The sequence below is a fragment of the Armigeres subalbatus genome, chromosome 2, assembly GCF_024139115.2.
Source record: "Armigeres subalbatus isolate Guangzhou_Male chromosome 2, GZ_Asu_2, whole genome shotgun sequence".
NCBI classification, from domain to species: domain Eukaryota; kingdom Metazoa; phylum Arthropoda; class Insecta; order Diptera; family Culicidae; genus Armigeres; species Armigeres subalbatus.
The window spans coordinates 233,244,582-233,265,105 of NC_085140.1; positions in this window are offsets into that span (position 1 = coordinate 233,244,582).

Consider the following 20,524-nt stretch of genomic DNA (forward strand, 5'->3'; position numbering starts at 1 on the left):
GCCTGTTCCCCAGAAATAATTCTTAGAGGCAGTTCCTGGAGGAAATGATGGGCGGAGCCCAAGGAAGTTTATAGTAGGTATAACCTTCACTGGTTGAGTCCGACACTACAGTACACTTCCGCGTGGTAACTTGGCAACCACTTAAGAAAGTAAAAAATAAGACGTGCGTAGTGCCTACACCCAACCAGCGGATGGCAGATTTTAATACAGCTCTGCATAAGAACCTTACAGAAACCACAGAGAACAGACGTTCATCTTCATTCGCGTGCATGTGTAAAGTTTTTACTGATCATTTTGAAGTATGTCGTTATGCCCCCGTTACGCGGTGCTAGTGTGCTGATAAATATGGTTAAAATTTGCCGTGTTTTACTTTTTAGCGCTAGTGTTCATTCCGAATTGCTCCTAGGTGGCAGCACTACATTGTTTATGTAGTGTATGCCAACGCCATCACTTAGTGAGATTTAGTTTTTATGTCGGGCAGCCTGCGTTGGCGGCGCTGAGGTGCGATTTAAATCTTTACACACGTTTTTACCGACAATTTGTTCGAGCATCCATGTCTGTTCTCTGAGCAGAATCTGTATAATAATTGGGCATATACAATTTCGGAAGATTTTAATACAATTGTTGTATTGAAATAATACAGGTTTGTATTATTTTAATACAATATTTGTATAAAAAGCTTACAGAATTGTATATGCCCAGATTTTATACAATAATTGTCAGATTTGTTTTTTGGGTGTACCCGTGTCACCAAACATTGTGTCGAAAAACTGACAGTTCAAATATAACACTCGGTTTCAGTAACAAAAATCAACATATTTTACCTAAACGTATTAAAGTCACAAACTTTCAATAAATTTGTCTATGTGTAAGTACAGTCCTTAGTTCAACGATTCAAGGTCAAATTGAATAATAAAATATGGTACCATAACTTCTCAAGATACGTTTCTGACACTTAGTTTCATAGTTAGTAGCTGTATAGATCGATTTCTCTTCGTCGATGTTTTCTTTTTATTATTGTACCGAATTGCGCTAGTTTGTCGATGATTTAATGGTTTGGTGTGATCATAAAGGATAATTGCATCTTGCACCAAAATCAATAGTCACGGTTGTAGCTTTTGAAACAAATGAGTTATTAACAAAATATAAAATCGATTAAGAGAAATCGATCAATACAGTTACGCCCCTATGAAACTAAGCGCGAGATTTTTGCTACGGTAAAGTAAGGCAGAATGTGATGCATGTGTGCCATTGAGTAAATTCATGATGCTTTACAACTAAATAAATCGATCACTGGCCCAGTCACGTGCTAATATATCAATTATTAACCCCTCAGTACAGAACCTATTTCATAGCTTCTGTGCTACAAACAAATACAACACCAACTTTAACCACTCATCACTCAAAAGCAGAAAATCGCATTTCCATGATGGGGGATACATGGAAAAACTATTCCACCATAAATTGTGAAATTTATCTGCTTCCTTCTTTGATGCCCACCTTGCTCGGTCAGCGCTATCTCGTTTGCTAGCCGTCGCTCTTGGAGCAAAATAGGAGATGCACCTGATTCATCTCTCATGAATAGCATTCATACGCCGAAAACCCATGGACCATGGACCAGAAAGCAGAAAATGGGGGTAGAAAAATGCAATATATAATAAACTTGAAGGCAAAAATCTGGCCCCAATTTATGTAATGGATTTTGTCTGCTCTTTATTCTGTGGATCCAAAAGAGCGCCAGGGCTTTTTCAACACACATCTCCACGGTCGGATCTGTTATTACTTCATTCGTTCTGGCGCCCAGGCACAACATGCTGCGTGCTGACGAGTTGAATACTGACCAGTTCTTCTGTCCGCTGTCAGGTAACTTAGGTGATTAGGCTAAGCAACGTACTGCTTGCAGCTTTAATTCTTGTCTAGGTATAAGTTACTGTGCAGTGTACGTACACCCAACCGTAAATATTACCATTATGTATACAATCTTGGTTTTATACACAATTGCTATATTCATATTACCCAATTGAATATTATTCCATATTTATCATCATATCGTCAGCAAATGCATGGGGCTCACAAGGTTTACACATATACAGACGTTCAGTTGCGTCTTCTTTCTATGGAGTTGTTTAGTTGTGTTAACAAAAACCATCAGACTTGTAGTTGTGGATCGTTTTGGGAACCAAATTGTGTTAATATTCATAAACTATAGAGCAAATAGCTCAGAACAAAACATCGTAAACCATCTCCTCGAACGTTTTCGGGAGGAAGCTGAGGATAGTAATCCCAGGAGATCTGTTGAAAGGGACCAAATAATGCGATCGTTTAAAGTGATCATAACTACTATGGTGCACATCTGCGGCAATAACTTTTGTAATGATGAGCAATATGCAGTATGAGAATTTTTTTAGCGAGCACCATCCCAAATGCCTCTTCAAAGTGATTCCACAGATCAACTTTCGTCTCCTGTCACCATTAGTGTATAAGTTCGTGGGAAGTTATCAAGTCAACTTCGTTGATGGCAGCGGACCAGGCTTTTAATGTAAGGCAAATCGATAAAAAATGCCGTGAATATCAGGTCCCAATGCGCACAGTAATGACAATTTCAATACACTTTGTTGATTTTACGTTCATTTGATTCCCAACCCCAGGCAGTAGGAGTAGGAACAATGAATACAACAATGAACATCATTTGTAATATTCAAGTCGTATATAGATGTGTTGAATATCTGCTTGATAAGCCAACAAAGCGAAAGTAGTAGCTTTTCTGTGTTTTGACTGTAAAATAGAGAAATAAAAAAAAGTTGCCCCCCCTAGAATTGTTCCTTAGTTACGCCAATGGTTATTTATTATCTTTGGAAGTTCGTACTACATTTCTGATATATTCTACTTGAACTTTAGAATAAGAGAGTTTGATGGAGAAAATCAAATGCGCACACTTGCCCCGTGTTTGGGGTAAGTTAGGACATTTCGCGGTGCAAGAGTGCACACGAGAAAGATTGACTGATTTTAACAATTTTTGCTCCGTGTTCACTAATGATAAAAGGCAAATTTTTATGAACCATTTGCTCAAGGCTTTGCCCAGCTAGACCACTCCCTTTTAAACTGTGGGCCTTTTATTCGAACATGGTAATTATTGTGATTATTTTTATGATGATTCTAGACTAACATTTGAAAAGGGCGTAACAGCCAAATTTGATTCCTTCTGATTCTTCGTCTACATATATAGCTATGTATGTGGATGAAGAATCAGAAGGAATAAATTTTGGCTGTTACGCCCTTTTCAAAGGTTGGTCTAGGATTGACCAATATCCGTAAAGTAGGTAATGTACATGAGTTTGGACGATTAAAGCGTTAAAGCGCACACTTCCCCCAGCTACTTATTTTTTTGTAATAAATTAATTTTTTGCAAAATTTATGAATTTTGTCCACACAAACAATTCGTAATATACACTAGTTTTTTTTATTATTTAACGAATCAGATCGAGCAATAGTTTTTAAAATAGCGAATGTTTGAAATGATGAAATCGTATTAACAATTCCAAAGATTCGGTCGAATTTGGGTAGAATCCTAAGAACATCAACAAAACAGACACAACTTCACCAGACAATTTCACGTTGAAATTTCGAAAAGGTCTTCGTAAAAACTAAGATGAACTTCGAGTAAAAATTGTGAAATTCGTTGAAATCTGAACAATTCCTCGTTGAAATTGAATTTTTGAACGGAGAAGGGTCGTTTGGCATAAGGCCACATAGTAGAATATGTCATTTGAGCGAACTAATCATTTGAGCTGAGCTACAACATATTTTCTCACACTTGTAGACCCTAAATTGTATTTTCAAAATCAATTTTGAGAAGTTTTTGAAAATGTGACAGTTTTGTAGTTAGCTCACGTGTTGACACCTCGTCATATAGTAAAATCGAGCTAGAGGTGCTTAATACGCGAAATTATAAAGTTTTTCGAAATTGATTCAAAATAGGTAGTTCCTGTGCACAAAAATTCATAATTGTTCCTTCAATTCAAGATATGTAATTTGTATTTATTTATTAAATCCAACTGGCCACACAAGGTCATAGGGAAGATCCATTAATAACGTAACGCCAAAATCGAGTACTTTCAACGTTGTGGTTCAGTATCTCTAGCGATATCCATTGATAAAGGTATTTAGGTAGTAATAATCTCAATACCCCTAAAAGCCCAATTGGTCATTATACAAAAAAAAAGTCATTTAGCCGAATAGGTCATTTGGAAAAATATCCCTTTTGGACGAAATGGTTGTTTTGCAGAAATGACATTTTCAGGCCAGATAGCTCTTTCTGCCGAACGACCATTTCTACCAACAGCATTTTCTGCCAAATGATCTTTTTAGCCAAACGATTATTTCAGCCAAACGGCCATTTTCGGCCAAATTACCTGATAGGATAGACAACTTGTTCTGCCAAATTTCCAGTTCGGCCGAATGTCCCTTTCGGCTGTATTTCGATTTCGGCCAAATTTAGGAACTTTTTTCAAATAGGCGTTACTGTATTTGACCTTCCTAGAAATGTCCTTTTCGGCCAAACTATTTTTGACCTAAAAACCGTTTCTAACAAACTTTCATTACAGCCAAAAGGAATTGTTACTCGGTCAAGTAGCATCCGAACAAATGGCTTTTCACCGAATGACTTTCGGCCAAACGGCCATTCTGTCGAAGGCCACAAGCCCGAAAGAGGATAGTCGAATATGTCATTTGACCGAACAAACCTAGATATGTCCAACGCGGATGTTATGAGTTCTCCAAATCCTTATGGAGCTCAGACCAATTGATCTACAATTCAAAACCAATAGCAACCCATGGTGTCTATATAGGCCCTTAAAGGCCATGCGCATAATTTACGATCTAGATATGTTCAAACCGGATGTTCTAAATTCTTCAAATCGTTCTGGAGTCCAGACCTATTGATATACCATGTCAACTAGGTGCAACTTCGACGTCGTGGCGCTGCAGGAGATTTGCTGGACAGGACAGAAAGTGTGGAAAAGCGGGCATCGAGCGGCTACCTTCTACCAAAGCTGTGGCACCACCAACGAGCTGGGAACCGGCTTCAGAGTGCTGGGTAAGATGCGCCAACGCGTGATTGGGTGGCAGCCAATCAACGCAAGGATGTGCAAGCTGAGGATTAAAGGCCGTTTCTTCAACTATAGCATCATCAACGTGCACTGCCCACACGAAGGGAGACCCGACGACGAGAAAGAAGCGTTCTACGCACAGCTGGAGCAGACATACGATGGATGCCCACTGCGGGACGTTAAAATCGTCATCGGTGACATGAACGCACAGGTAGGAAGGGAGGAAATGTATAGACCGGTCATCGGACCGGATAGTCTGCACACCGTATCGAATGACAACGGCCAACGATGCATAAACTTCGCAGCCTCCCGCGGAATGGTAGTCCGAAGCACCTTCTTTCCCCGCAAAAATATCCACAAGGCCACATGGAGATCACCTAACCAAGAAACGGAAAACCAAATCGATCACGTTCTAATCGACGGTAAATTCTTCTCCGACATCACGAATGTCCGCACTTACCGCAGTGCGAATATTGAATCCGACCACTACCTCGTTGCAGTATGCCTGCGCTCAAAACTCTCGACGGTGTACAACACGCGTCGAAGTCGGACGCCGCGGCTTAACATTGGGCGGCTACAAGACGGTAGACTAGCCCAAGAATACGCGCAGCAGCTGGAAGTGGCACTTCCAACGGAAGAGCAGCTAGGCGCAGCGTCTCTTGAAGATGGCTGGAGAGATATTCGATCCGCCATTGGTAGCACCGCAACCGCTGCACTAGGCACGGTGCCCCGGATCAGAAAAACGACTGGTATGACGGCGAATGTGAGCAGTTAGTGGAGGAGAAGAATGCAGCATGGGCGAGATTGCTGCAACACCGCACGAGGGCGAACGAGGCACGATATAAACAGGCGCGGAACAGACAAAACTCGATTTTCCGGAGGAAAAAGCGCCAGCAGGAAGATCGAGACCGTGAAGAAACGGAGCAACTGTACCGCGCTAATAACACACGAAAGTTCTATGAGAAGTTAAACCGTTCACGTAAGGGCCACGTGCCACAGCCTGATATGTGTAAGGACATAAACGGGAACCTTCTTACGAACGAGCGTGAGGTGATCCAAAGGTGGCGGCAGCACTACGAAGAGCACCTGAATGGCGATGTGGCAGACGAAGATGGCGGTATGGTGATGGACCTGGGAGAACGCGCGCAGGACATAATTCTACCGGCTCCGGATCTCCAGGAAATCCAGGAGGAGATTGGCCGGCTGAAGAACAACAAAGCCCCTGGGGTTGACCAACTACCAGGAGAGCTATTTAAACACGGTGGTGAGACACTGGCTAGAGCGCTGCACTGGGTCATTACCAAGATTTGGGAGGAGGAAGTTTTGCCGCAGGAGTGGATGGAAGGTGTCGTGTGTCCCATCTACAAAAGGGCGATAAGCTGGATTGTAGCAACTACCGCGCAATCACATTGCTGAACGCCGCCTACAAGGTACTCTCCCAAATTTTATGCCGTCGACTAGCACCAACTGCAAGGGAGTTCGTGGGGCAGTACCAGGCGGGTTTTATGGGCGAACGCTCCACCACGGACCAGGTGTTCGCCATTCGCCAAATACTGCAGAAATGCCGCGAATACAACGTGCCCACACATCATCTATTCATCGACTTCAAAGCCGCATATGATACAATCGATCAGGACCAGCTATGGCAGCTAATGCACGAACACGGTTTTCCGGATAAACTGACACGATTGATCAAAGCGACGATGGATCGGGTGATGTGCGTAGTTCGAGTTTCAGGGCATTCTCGAGTCCCTTCGAAACCCGCAGAGGGTTACGGCAAGGTGATGGTCTTTCGTGTTTGCTATTCAACATCGCTTTGGAAGGGTAATACGAAGAGCAGGGATTAACACGAGTGGTACAATTTTCAATAAGTCCGTCCAGCTATTTGGTTTCGCCGACGACATAGATATTATGGCACGTAACTTTGAGAAGATGGAGGAAGCCTACATCAGACTGAAGAGGGAAGCTAAGCGGATCGGACTAGTCATCAACACGTCGAAGACGAAGTACATGATAGGCAGAGGTTCAAGAGAAGACAATGTGAGCCACCCACCGCGAATTTGCATCGGTGGTGACGAAATCGAGGTGGTAGAAGAATTTGTGTACTTGGGCTCACTGGTGACTGCCGAAAATGACACCAGCAGAGAAATTCGGAGACGCATAGTGGCTGGAAATCGTACGTACTTTGGACTCCGCAAGACGCTCCGATCGAATAGAGTTCGCCGCCGTACCAAACTGACAATCTACAAAACGCTAATTAGACCGGTAGTCCTCTACGGACACGAGACCTGGACGATGCTCGTGGAGGACCAACGCGCACTTGGAGTTTTGAAATGTAAAGTGCTGCGTACCATCTATGGTGGGGTGCAGATGGCGGACGGTACGTGGAGGAGGCGAATGAACCACGAATTGCATCAGCTGTTGGGAGAACCATCCATCGTTCACACCGCGAAAATCGGACGACTTCGATGGGCCGGGCACGTAGCCAGAATGTCGGACAGTAACCCGGTGAAAATGGTTCTCGACAACGATCCGACGGGCACAAGAAGGCGAGGTGCGCAGCGGGCAAGGTGGATCGATCAGGTGGAAGATGACTTGCGGACCCTCCGTAGACTGCGTGGTTGGCGACGTGTAGCCATGGACCGAGCCGAATGGAGAAGACTCTTATATACCGCACAGGCCACTTCGGCCTTAGTCTGAATAAATAATAATAATAGGTGCAATTTAAAACAATGGCAACCCATACAGGCTTGCGATCTAGATATGTCCAAACCGAATGTTCTAAGTTCTCCAACTCATTGTGAAGTTCAGACCAATTGATCAACCAAGTCATCCGGGCTCAAAATAAAGCCAATAGCAACCTATGATGTACATACAGGCTCTTAGAGTCCATGCACATTATTCACGATCTAGGTATATCCAAATCGTATGTTCTAACTTCTCCAAATCATCCTGGACTTCAGACCAATAGATCTACCATGTCAACTGGACATAATACAAAGCCAATAGCAACCCATGGTGTCCATACAGGCCCTTAGAAGCCATATGCATGATTTACGATCTAGATATGCCCAAACCGGATGTTCTAAGTTCTTCAAATCATTCGGGAGTTTGGACGAATTAGTCTTCCAATTCAAATGCGATCGATACAAAGGCAATAGTCATCCATGGCGTCCATAAAGGTCCTTAGAGGTCATGCGCATCAGACTGGCCCTGGAAACAAAAAGTTGTCGAGTTCCACGGGGCACCCCCCAGGATTGTGCCTTTTGATGATGATGATGATGATGATGATGATACTACCATCTATTGTAGCAAGGCACCTGCTGATAGCACTGGTCATATCTGACAAACGATTTGTTCATGATTATACTATTGTTTGTATTTCATCAAACTTCTGTATGAAGGGCCAAAATGGGTGGGGTGGTTCCATAAGCAAAGACACTTATGCGAATCCACGGGATGAATAGAGAATCTCCTTCCAGAAGAAAGTTCGTACATACAGTCATATAATTTAGCCCTCATTTCCCAGATTGACCCAATAGATGGGGAGAAGAGCCCGCCCTTTATCCACAAGATGTTAACAATAAGAAGTTGGCGATTCCACTCTTCCTATCCAAATCGCTTCAATCGGGTGCCCTGATGGTTTTTTTTATATAATTATATAGTTTCAAATATATGTAATGTAAATTGATAATATATGCAATGGAATTTTCTCACCAAAATCGAAATCTTTTCTTCATCACCAGTATGTTTTGAAACCAATTGTTGCTCGGAGATGGAAAACCGTCCGTCGAAGAATATTCTGGTTAAAATTAGGAAAACGAACCCATTTCAACATGAACAACATAATTTTTGAATCCTGAAAAGATGATATGAGAAGATGGAAGGCAGTATCAAATATAATAACATGAGTGTTTTTGTTTAAAATGAAATATGTATGTATATTTTTTATTTTTATCTGGGTACTAAACATTTGTTGGCCAAAACAGCTGCAATTTTTTCTGATTATATACCCGATGTATAATTGTAGGTATAAAAAGCAGATTTTATTTCAATAAATAATAATTCAATATTCAATTCAATAAATAATAATCGTGTCTTTATTTAAAATCCAATCAAGGGACGCAAATTTTCATCTAAATAGGGCGGTTGGTGATTAAGACGACAACAAGGGCGATCACGGTATGATACGATAGGATATATATACAGTTATTAAACTATATAACTGTCACTATGAAAAGCGTAGACTGCAACACCATAAATCAGTATAAGGTACCCCGGAGCAAGTGAAAATACGGGGTAAGTGGGTACTATGGCTGCCGATTAATCGGTGAACGTTTTTAATGGTAACAATGTTCTAGAAAGATGAAGCAGAATTATCAACGAATTCGCCTGACACAAAAAAAAATGGAATCAAAACCATTTGCGGCACCATACTAATGGTATTGTTTAATCATGACTTTAAACTACCGGCAAAATCTATCACTTTTATTTTAATTCAATGGATTTTCCAACAAAATAGTCGTTCCTGAATTCATAATTGATGTGGAAAGTGAATATTTTGAGCAATTAAATAATTGTGTGACATCAAAAACGATTTAAATGTTTTGATTAAAGCCAAAATCTGCAATTTTCACTTTCCCTTGATTTTTAACATACATGGGGCAAGTGGGACATATTTGAACAACATTTTTGATAGAGCCATTTTAGGGGCCGTACACATATTACGTAAGCACTTATGGAGGGAGGGGGGGTCGGTCAATATCTTACGCTCCATATAAATAAAAAATCATTTGTATGAAAGAAATCTTGCATGGGGGGAGGGGGTGTCGAAAAACCCAGAAAAATTGCTTACGTAATAAGTGTACGACCCCTTATCTGTTTTTAGATTGTTGTCTAGTAAAAAATAACTTCGACACTCATATATCATATGGATCTGAATCAAATGCAGTTGATATCGTTGGTTTAGTTGTTAAGAAGTAGTGTCCAGTTGATTTACCAAATGTGTATTATACTTTCCGAAAATTATCTCCCTCATGGAAAAGAGCAATGGTTATAACTATGCAAAATTTTCCGTTTACAGTGCAAACAATCTACTTATTCTACAATAGATCAACAGGTTTTGTGTTGTGTTTTGTTTTTTTTAAACTTCGCATCAGATTCACAGATTTTAAGATAAATAAAGTGCTTAAGACATAAATTGGCCATTACGTTCTATTACAAATTTACAACACCGCCTGAATAAAACCGTTCCTTTTGAGGTTCTAATTTGTGTAATAATTTGTGTTAAACAGAGAAACATTCATTCGAAAAGTGAACAAAGATTTGCTTATCTCTTCCATCTAACACATTTGGTAAGAAAGTAAGCTAATGTAAAGCCAGACAACAGACAATTAAACGGTAAACCGGCTGTTGTCTTGATTTTATATCTGCTAACATTGTAATCCCTTTCTTTTGCCAAAAACAAAAGTCTGACAAGCAATAAACCTTCATCCATGATCTGAAATACTACGGCTCAGAAATTACATGAGCATTATATCTACATTTTTCAAATTAGTTTCGTTCGACAGTATAGAACAGAATAGGTCCCACTTGCCCCGTTTGAAGGGGTAAGTGGGTCCCACAGGTAAATTTAGTTAAGTCACTACCAATATTTTTGTAACTGAATAAATGGCTTACAACACGTCTACAATTCAACAACGGAAGCATATTATGATGTATCCGTGGTTAATGTCCTGAAATACCCTGTTTTCTAAATATGCTTTAGCGATTTTGCTGAACTAGCGTTTTTTTAGGTCCCACTTGCCCCGGGGTACCTTATACATACTTACTTGATACTTGATACTTGATGGGCTACAGCTCTTCGATGAGCCTACGCCGAATGGAGTATCCTTCTCCACTGGACTCGATCCTGGGCCAATCGCTTCCAGTCGCCCTGAACATTGAGCGCCCTCAGGTCCTCTTCAACTGCAAAAGGCCATCGTGTACGCGGCCTTCCACGAAGCCTGCGGCCTCTTCCGGGTTCTCTACTAAATATTATCTTCGCTTGACGTTCTTCCGGCATACGAACAACGTGACCAGCCCACCGTAGTCTGCCGTGTTGTCTAAGCTTAATAATATCCAGCCCTTTATACACCTGGTACAATTCGTGATTCATGCGACGCCGCCAGATACCGTTCTCCTGTTTACCGCCGAGTATTGTCCGCAGCACCTTACGCTCAAACACTCCGAGAGCTCTCCGATCAGCCTCCTCCTCCTTATACATACAATTACATAAAATTCTGCTGTTATCAATGATTGAACACTCGAGCACGCGCGCTGTTGTGTTTTGTACAACACTAACGAAAAAAAACATGATCAAGAAACACAGCACGAGCGAGCCAGCATGAGTTTTCCAAGACCGCGCGCGTGATGAACTGTTCATGGGACTAGCATAAATACAGGATACTAAAAATCTGCTTACTTACTTAGATTACTTAGATTACTTACCTTGTTAAAAAACCTGTAACGAACATCCAGAGGGCACACATATACAAACCATTCATCCTTTGTACATTCGATAGTCGAGGGAAAAGGTTCTTGATTTGATCCAAATATAACGGCCAGGTACCAGACGTCGACACGTTCAGCAGAGACATCACTGTTAGTGTTAGCATCACATCTTTGTTGAGGTTGAGCCTCACATATTGGATCATGCGGGTTGCGTGCGGTATAGGTCCTTTCCAGAAATACCCCAGACAGATAACCGGCGGAATCGCAAAACCCCAAAAAATGGCAGTCGACACGTAGGGCTCGCTTTTTGAACTGGATTCGCTTGTTAACACTCTTGATCGTGTTTTCGAAGTTCAAGCCAACGGTTTGAATAGCAGCGATTTCCTGGCTTCGAAAACTTCTCAACTATTTGCTTCTTCCAGACTACCTTGTAGATATCCATGATCAAGTGTAACAAGTGCGTGTTTTTTGCAGGGACCGTACACTTTTACAACATGGGCAATAAGTTTGACCGAAGCGCTCGTTGGTTTGGGATATTAATCAGACGATTTGAGATGATTTTGAAATTCGAAAATCGGTCAATAATTCCATAAATTATTGGAGTTTAATTTGAAAGGAAGATTTTTTTTTGGTGTCCGCCGACTATCACAGCACACTTTGTTCTTCTCCCAGGATTGTGCCTTTTGATGAGAAAATCAATCTCTCAAAATTTCAGCTCAATCGCTTGTTGCATAAGCTGGCGCATTTGATATGAAATTTGTATGGGGATTTCAGTCAAAATATATAGTAAAATACACTTCCGTCACTCATTCGATCTGGAAATTGGTTCTGATTGCTCGATTGCGAAAAGGGTAGTTGGTATGTTACAGAACAATTTCACAGAACATTGCACGAGGATTAAATGAACTTTTATATAGTTTTCAGCGGATGCCATTCGATCAATAATTCCAAAATCACACAATCCAGCTCCTAATAAATCTCCCAAATTGTATGCCGCCGACTAACACCAATTGCAAGAGAGTTTGTGGGGCAGTACCAGACGGGATTTATGGGTGAACGCTTTACAACAGATCAGGTGTTCGCCATACGTCAGGTACTGCAGAAATGCCGCAAATACAACGTTCCCTCACATCATCTATTCATCGACTTCAAAGCCGCATATGATACAATCGATCGGGAACAGCTATGGCAGCTAATGCACGAAAACGGACTTCCGGATAAACTGATAAGGTTGATCAAGGCGACGATGGATCGGGTGATGTGCGTAGTTCGAGTTTCAGGGGCATTCTCGAGTCCCTTCGAAACGCACAGAGGGTTACGGCAAGGTGATGGTCTTTCGTGTGTGCTATTCCGTCCAGTTATTTCGAAGATGAAGTACATGATAGGAAGAGGCTCAAGAGAGGACAACGTAAGTCACCCACCACGAATTTGTATCGGTGGTGACGAAATCGACTATCTACAAAGCGCTTATTAGATCGGTAGTTCTCTACGGACACGAGACCTGGACGATGCTCGTGGAGGATCAACGCACACTGGGAGTTTTCGAAAGAAAAGTGCTGCATACCATCGATGGTATGGTGCAGATGGCAGACGGTACGTGGAGGAGGCGAATGAACCACGAGTTGCATCACCTTTTGGGAGAATGAGATGGATGCATCGTTCAGACCGCGAAAATCGGAAGACTGCGGTGGGCCGGGCACGTAGCCAGAATGTCGGACAGTAATCCGGTGAAAATGGTTCTCGACAATAATCCGACGGGAACAAGAAGGCGAGGTGCACAGCGAGCAAGGTGGATCAATCAGGTGGAGGACGATTTGCGGACCCTCTGCAGACTGCGTGGTTGGCGACGTGCAGCCATGGACCACTCCAGCCTTAGTCTTAGTCTAAGCTAAATGAATGAAGAGTACTTTCGATAAAATATACTGCAGAAATGATCATATAACATGTTATTATAGGAAGAAAAATATATTAAGCTCTTTTAGTGGAATGTATTAAACCGTCTAAGACGAATTAAGTACTGTCCATTTAATTCCACTAGTTAATTTTCGTTATCTTTGCAGATACGTATTTCGACCACAACTGTGTGGTCGTCTTCAGTGTCTTGTACTCGACTCGACTTGTTATTATACATATCAATATTTTTTTTAATAATAACTCGGCACCAACATTTCAAAAGGGTGAAACTGCTTTTGTAAACAAGAGCTTTTCACGTCGCTGGCGGGGTAATTTATGCCCACTCACGTAATCCAGTGCCTTCGAATGAAAGAAGAGGATTCGCTGCTTCTGTCAGTGGTGTTGGATTGCGTGGGTGTGCTCAAATTTGCCCACAAGCGACGTCAGAAGCTCTTGTTTACAAAAGCAGTTTCGCTCTTTTGAAATGTTGGTGCCGAGCTGTGTTATTTTGATGCACTTTGAAGGTGTATCTTAACTTTCCAAACACGGTGCAGTCCACATATCGTTGCATTCGACTGGGAATCCTGTCCCATTATTTCCTATTGAAAATTAGCTGGATGGTAAAGCAGGCCCGAATGGTAATTTAAATAGGATGCAGTTTGTCAAAAATGCTTTCTACATACGTTAAAACATTCTTGGTTTTCTAAAAAGTGATGCAAGTAATTGAACCGTTTGCTTAAGAAACTGCATTTGTGCCCGCACTTTGAAAAGCAATTATGGAGTACATCTTATAGTTTGCAAACTGGAAGTGCCCCAGTGAGTTGAAATGAAAAATATTGATCTGTATCAAAGAAGACGAAAAATTCGGTGCCAATTTGATCAAAAACAGTTTTTTGTTGTTTTCTCGAAATTGTGTAAAATGGATACAGTTAGTTTCTCAAACATATGATTCAATTATTATGCTCAATCAATTAGTTAAACAAAACCTCGGTACCCGGTCCTAGGCTGAACTGACTACTGGAAAAATCGAGTTAGGAGTTTAAATACGTACTAACTCTTCTTGAACTGGTGAACAATGGTAGTGATAGGAACACCTACCTATCTGAATACATGGCTGGCTACAGCGTCGATACACCTATGCCTGGTGTATTGTAGAGCTCCATAATCGTCGGTCTTGGGCGATGTTCCTCCAGTTTCCCCGAACGTTCAGGGTCCCCAGGTCTGATTCCACCGCGTGCAGCCAGCGTGTTCATGGCATTCCACGAAGTCGCCGGCCCCTATCTAGCTCTCTTTTGAATATTGTTTTCGCTCTTTCTTCCGAAGTTCGCACTAAGTCAGCCCACTGAAGTCTCCTGTATTTTATACGATTCACAATATTTTCTTCTTTGTACCCTTTATACAGCTCATGATTCATGCGTTTGCGCCACACACCATTTTCTAGTTTCCCTCCGAGTATTGTACGCAGCACTTTTCGCTCGAAAACCCCGAAGCTCTCCGGTCCGCCGTCGTTTCCGTCTGCATGTTGCGGTACCTTTTTTTTAATTCTTTATTAATATGTTTTTTTAGTCTATAGATTAAGTTCAACACCGGGTTGCGGGACCTAAGCTGGTTACGTAATCAGAAAAAGGCTCTATTCGCAGCAGCAATACGTCTTTTCACTTCACGGGAAACGTCATTGTCACATGCTACAAGCGTTCCAAGCATGAGCATGAGCATGAGCATGAGCATGAGCATGAGCATGATGACCGTGCATTTCGTAGTTGCTACTCCGTGATCGACCAGAACAATCGCAATTGCACAGGGAACCAATGGATGGAAGCATGGGATTTGCACTCCAACCTCAATGTGCACAGTCCGAGAGCTCTAGTATTTTGGATGGTCGATAACAGCGCTGGCCACGTCCTCACGGTCATCGGGGATGGGAAGGAATTGATGATGCAGTCACTCGCCCACTGCAAGCCGAGAACACCTCTGCACTCGCCACGAGTTCCTGCGGAATTGCAATCTGGGGGTTAGGTGTTATGGCAGAGGTTCGTCTCTTTAACGGGTTGCCAATGTGATAGTAATGAAAGGGTGGTGTAGTATTCTAATTCGATGCCGAAACGAACTTTTTCGCTCATTTCGAACTCTAACAGTTACCTGCTAGAACTAATCAAGTTGTAGTTATAGTTATTTCCAGTTCTAGCGATTGCTAGAACATGAGAATTATATGAAAAGATACAAAGTAGGAGCATGGAACGGGCCTGGGATTGAACCCACGACCTCCTGCGTATGAGGCAGAAGCGGTAGCCATACGACCACCAAACCCGTTATCACATGCTACAAGCGTTCCAAGATAAACAAATTTTTCAACAACTTCGAAAACATCCCCATCAAGCACTACCTCTGCACCAACACCACTAGGTCTTCCCCTATCTCTACCTGCCACCATGTACTTTCTCTTGGTAGCGTTAATAGTTAAGCCTATCCTCGCCGTCTTCCTCTTCAGTGGGACAAAAGCCTCCACTACTGCTCTGCGATCGATTCCAGTAAGGTCGTTGTCGTCCGCAAAACCCAGGAGCATATGCGACCGTGTGATCTCGTAATAGCGCCTTCGAGTGCAACGTTGAACAATAAATTCGAAAGTGCATCACCCTGCTTCAATCCGTCTTAGGTCACAAACGATGTTGACACTGCAGTCAGAATACTTGATTTCGAGCCATCCAGCGTTGCACGTATCAGTCTAATCAGTTTCGTCGGAAAACCATGTTCGGAAATCATCTACCACAGCTCATTTCTCTTCACTGAATTGTATGCTGCTTTGAAATCAATGAACAGATGGTGAATCTGCAAGTTGTACTCCCGGAATTTATCAAATTCTCTTGCTTGAAATGGTCTTGTAGACAGAGCCAAATCCCGGGTTTGTAGCTTTACTGGTGATATTCTAGAAGCAAGACAAGGATGTGGCTAGGGCTCCGATGCATGGCCAAAAACAAGTATTACTGTTCTGTTTTCTCAAGGAAGGATTGATTTCCTATTGATAAGGGGCGCGCCTTCAATGGGATTGCTCTCTGTGAAGAGTCTAAATAGCGGGACCTTGTCATGGTGCTCTTGAGAAAACAAAACATCAACTATAACGAAACCGATACTGCATTGCTTATTAATAGTAATGGAGAAATTCGACATGCACTTAAACACTAAGGATAGATCTAATAACTGGTCGCAGTGGCACACCCGTACAGGAAAAAAAAAGATGTTTATAGTCTGTTTAGATTACGAGATCTATAACTTGATATAATGTTAAACGACAACTTTGACATCAAGATACTCCTTATTATAGCTTTATGCTGATCAAGCTTGTAGTCGGAATAGGCTAATAATAAGAGTGCCATTTTGACCTCTCTAAAGTGCTTTTCTCTATACATTTTATAATGAGTGAGAAAGGCATCATCACAGATTGGTGAATTAATCTGGGTTTTATGTTTTAGAAGGAGTTTGCGGTTTTTAAAATATAACACAGTTGTTATTTACTTTATTGATCTCACACAGAGACACTAACACATTTCATAGGGTATAGAACGAATGCTTTTCAAGAAGTAGCAGATGTAATTCATTTAGATATTTGAGATGATAATTCATTTCAATGATTTCTGCTCTTTGTGCCCATAGATTTTCATTCGGGCTTAAGCTTACGATGTCTATCGCATGCTAATACAACATGGTATTTGAGAGAAACAATACTTGACGGATATAAGTAATCCAAAAGCGATTTATTACACTTATAAAAATAAGGAATCTATGTACAATTTTACTATTTAACCTTAATACGATATGGGAATATTATATTTTTTGGTTGTTTTCTATTTTTTAAGCCTAAAGGTCTTCTTCGCACGTTTTCTATGCTGCTTTAATAGTGACAGCCAGCATAATCCATTGTCGATCTTGACACTATGCATGTCAAAAGTATGCTTATACCTGGGCCTGATCACATGCTTCTTCAAACAATAATATTCAGCAAAATGAAACAATTGCTAAAAATAATACTGAAGCAGAAAGCTACACTTCCGTTTGTTTAACGCTAAACCGGTTCCACTCCTCTATGAAAAATCGGGGGAAGTAATCATAACTAATAAATGCCTGTAGCAGCCTTATGATTTAATGGCGAGCGAAATATTGCAGTCCGAGAGGCACCTTTGTTATTTAGTAGTGATTTCATTTTTCACCCGTTTCCTTACGTGACGTGATATATTTGATTTCTTATGCCACTTGACGACAGGAAGCATGTGGCTGAAAGAATTCTCCGCCACACTGAACAGGAAATGCAGTTTGTGGGCGAACGTTTCAATTTGAGCCCAGCAGAATGGGCTGGTGCAAGGCGCTTTGGGATTTTGTTTTATGTTCAATCTAAACTGAGCCCACCAACAATGTAGATATCTTGTCCCTCTCGGAAGTTGCTGTCATAAATCAAGTGTCTTAAAATTATCATTAAAGTGGTGCATGCCGCAACCTATCTCCATACATAATGTGCTCAATTATATGCAAATTAAATAACACCAACAAATTTACATACATCAAACACCTCTCTCTCTACTATTGCTTTATAATTAATTTCTTGGAAATTTTGCGTCTTCATTGTTGCTCACTCTATCATGAGGTTCTGGAGGGGAAGATGCCCCACAACGCATACTCCCGTTCCTCGCTTTTCTCGGAGGAAAACGTAACTTCGATTGTCCCACATATAAGTCGTATGTCTAGAAAGTTAGGATGAAATATGTGTTACCATGGCTGCCAGAAAAGCAAGAGACATTGAATGTTTCCAAATTTGTAAGAACATCTAACGGTTTTGCGAAGACAAATACCTGAACAACACTGATCCACGATGTACCAAGCGCCTCCATGCTTCATCAAAACTAAAAGTAAAATAACAAAAAGGTTAATTTTGAGTGTCCTGGAAATAGGACAATGCTCGGGCCAGCTTTATGGTTTTCTCACTGGAAAGATAAAAAATAAAATAACAAGGCCACTAACTGTCAAAACAGACTTTTACTGGCTCCGTTTTTTTCAAACTTTCATAAAGAACGAAAGAAAAAAGATCCGATCATACAGTGCCCTATTCAATAACAGCCCATACACTAATTACGTAAGCACTTATGCAGGGAGGAGAAGTATGTCATACTTCTGCCTTACGCTCCATATACATAAAAATAAACTTGTATGAAACAAATCTTACTTGGGAGGAGATGTGTTGTAAAACCCAGGTTTGCCGGGAATTTGCGAGTTGCGGCCCATGTACTAAATTGGCTATAGCAAGGTACTGTAGATCAAATTTCTTTCGATTGCTTTGGTGTCAGGCCATTAGGCCGAAGGCCATTTGGCCGAAGGTCATTAGGCCGAATGGCCATTAGGCCGAATTAGCAAAAAGAAGCAAGAAGTGAAAAATGAGAAGGGCTTTTTTCACCTTACTCCTTCTTCCTTCTTCCTTCTTGTATCTTCCTTCTTCTTTTTTCATTCTTCTTACTTCCTTCTTCCTTATTCCTTATTCTTTCTTCCTTATTCCTTCTTCCTTCTTCCTTCTACCTTTTCCCTTCTTCCTTTTTCCTTCTTCTTTCTTCTTTTTTCTTCCTTCCTCCTTTCCTCTTCCTTCTTCCCTCTTCCTTCTTCCTTCTACCTTTTTCCTTCTTCCTTTTTCCTTCTAATTTCTTCTTTTTTCTTCCTTCTTCCTTTCCTCTTTCTGCTTCCTTCTTCCTTCTTCCCTCTTACTTCTACCTTCTTTCTTGTTCCTTCTTCTTTATTCTTTCTTCTTTCTTTCGTTTTCTTCCTTCTCCCTTCTACCTTCTACCTTCTTCCTTCTTCCTCCTTCCCTCATCCTTCTTCCTTCTTCCGTCTTCCTTCTTCCATCTTCCTTCTTCCTTCTTCCTTCCTGCTTCCCTCTTCCTTCTTCCTTCTTTCTTCTTCCCTCTTCCTTCTTCCCTCTTCCTCTTCCGTCTTCCTTCTTCCTTCTTCCTTCTTCCTTCTTTCTTTCTGCTTGTTCTTTCTTTCTTCTTTCTTTTTCCTTCTTCCTTCTTCATTCTTCCTTCTTCCTTCTTCCTCCTTCCCTCATCCTTCTTCCTTCTTCCGTCTTCTTTCTTCCATCTTCTTTCTTCCTTTTTCCTTCCTGGGAAGTCCTTCTTCCCTCTTCCTTCTTCCGTCTTCCGTCTTCCTTCTTCCTTCTTTCTTCTTTCTTTTTGCTTCTTCCTTCTTTCTTCTTCATTCTTCCTTCTTTCTTCCTTCTTCTTTCTTCTTCCTTCTTCCTTCTTCCTTTTTCCTTCTTCCTTCTTTCTTCTTCCTTCTTCCTTCTTTTTTCTTCCTTCTTTCTTCTTCCTTCTATCTTCTTCCTTCTTCCTTCTTCCTTCTTCCTTTTTCCGTCTTCCTTCTTCCTTCTTCCGTCTTCCTTCTTCTTTCTTCCTTCTTCCTTCTTCCTTTTTCCTTCTGCCTTCTTCCTTCTTCCTTCTTCCTTCTTTCTTCTTCCTTCTCCTTCTTCCTTCTTGCTTCTTCCTTCTTGCTTCTTGCTTCTTCATTCTTGCTTCTTCATTCTTCCGTCTTCTTTCTTCCTTCTTCCTTTTTCCTTTTTCCTTCTTCCTTCTTCCATCTTCCTTTTTTTTATTTTTCCTTCTTCCTTCTTCCTCCTTCTTCCTTTCTACTTCTTCCTCATTGCGCACTACTCACTTCCCACTCCCCAGTTCTCATTCGGCCTAATGGCCATTCGGCCTAATGACCGTTCGGCCTGATGACCATTCGGCCAAATGGCCTTCGGCCTAATGACCTTCGGCCTAACGGCCTTCGGCCTAATGACCCAGCATCGATTGCTTTATATACCTTCAATGATATTTACCTTCTTTTGGCATAACATTTTGCCACTCAATGCCATTTTAGGTTGCCATTTTAGGTCGAATAATTTAGCTGTTTTTGTAAAAAAAACACATACACACATGGGAATACATCATTATTGGTATTGGTACCTAAGGCGTATTACTCCCATCTCCCCATTAGGTCCGCAATCAAGGCAAGCAGAC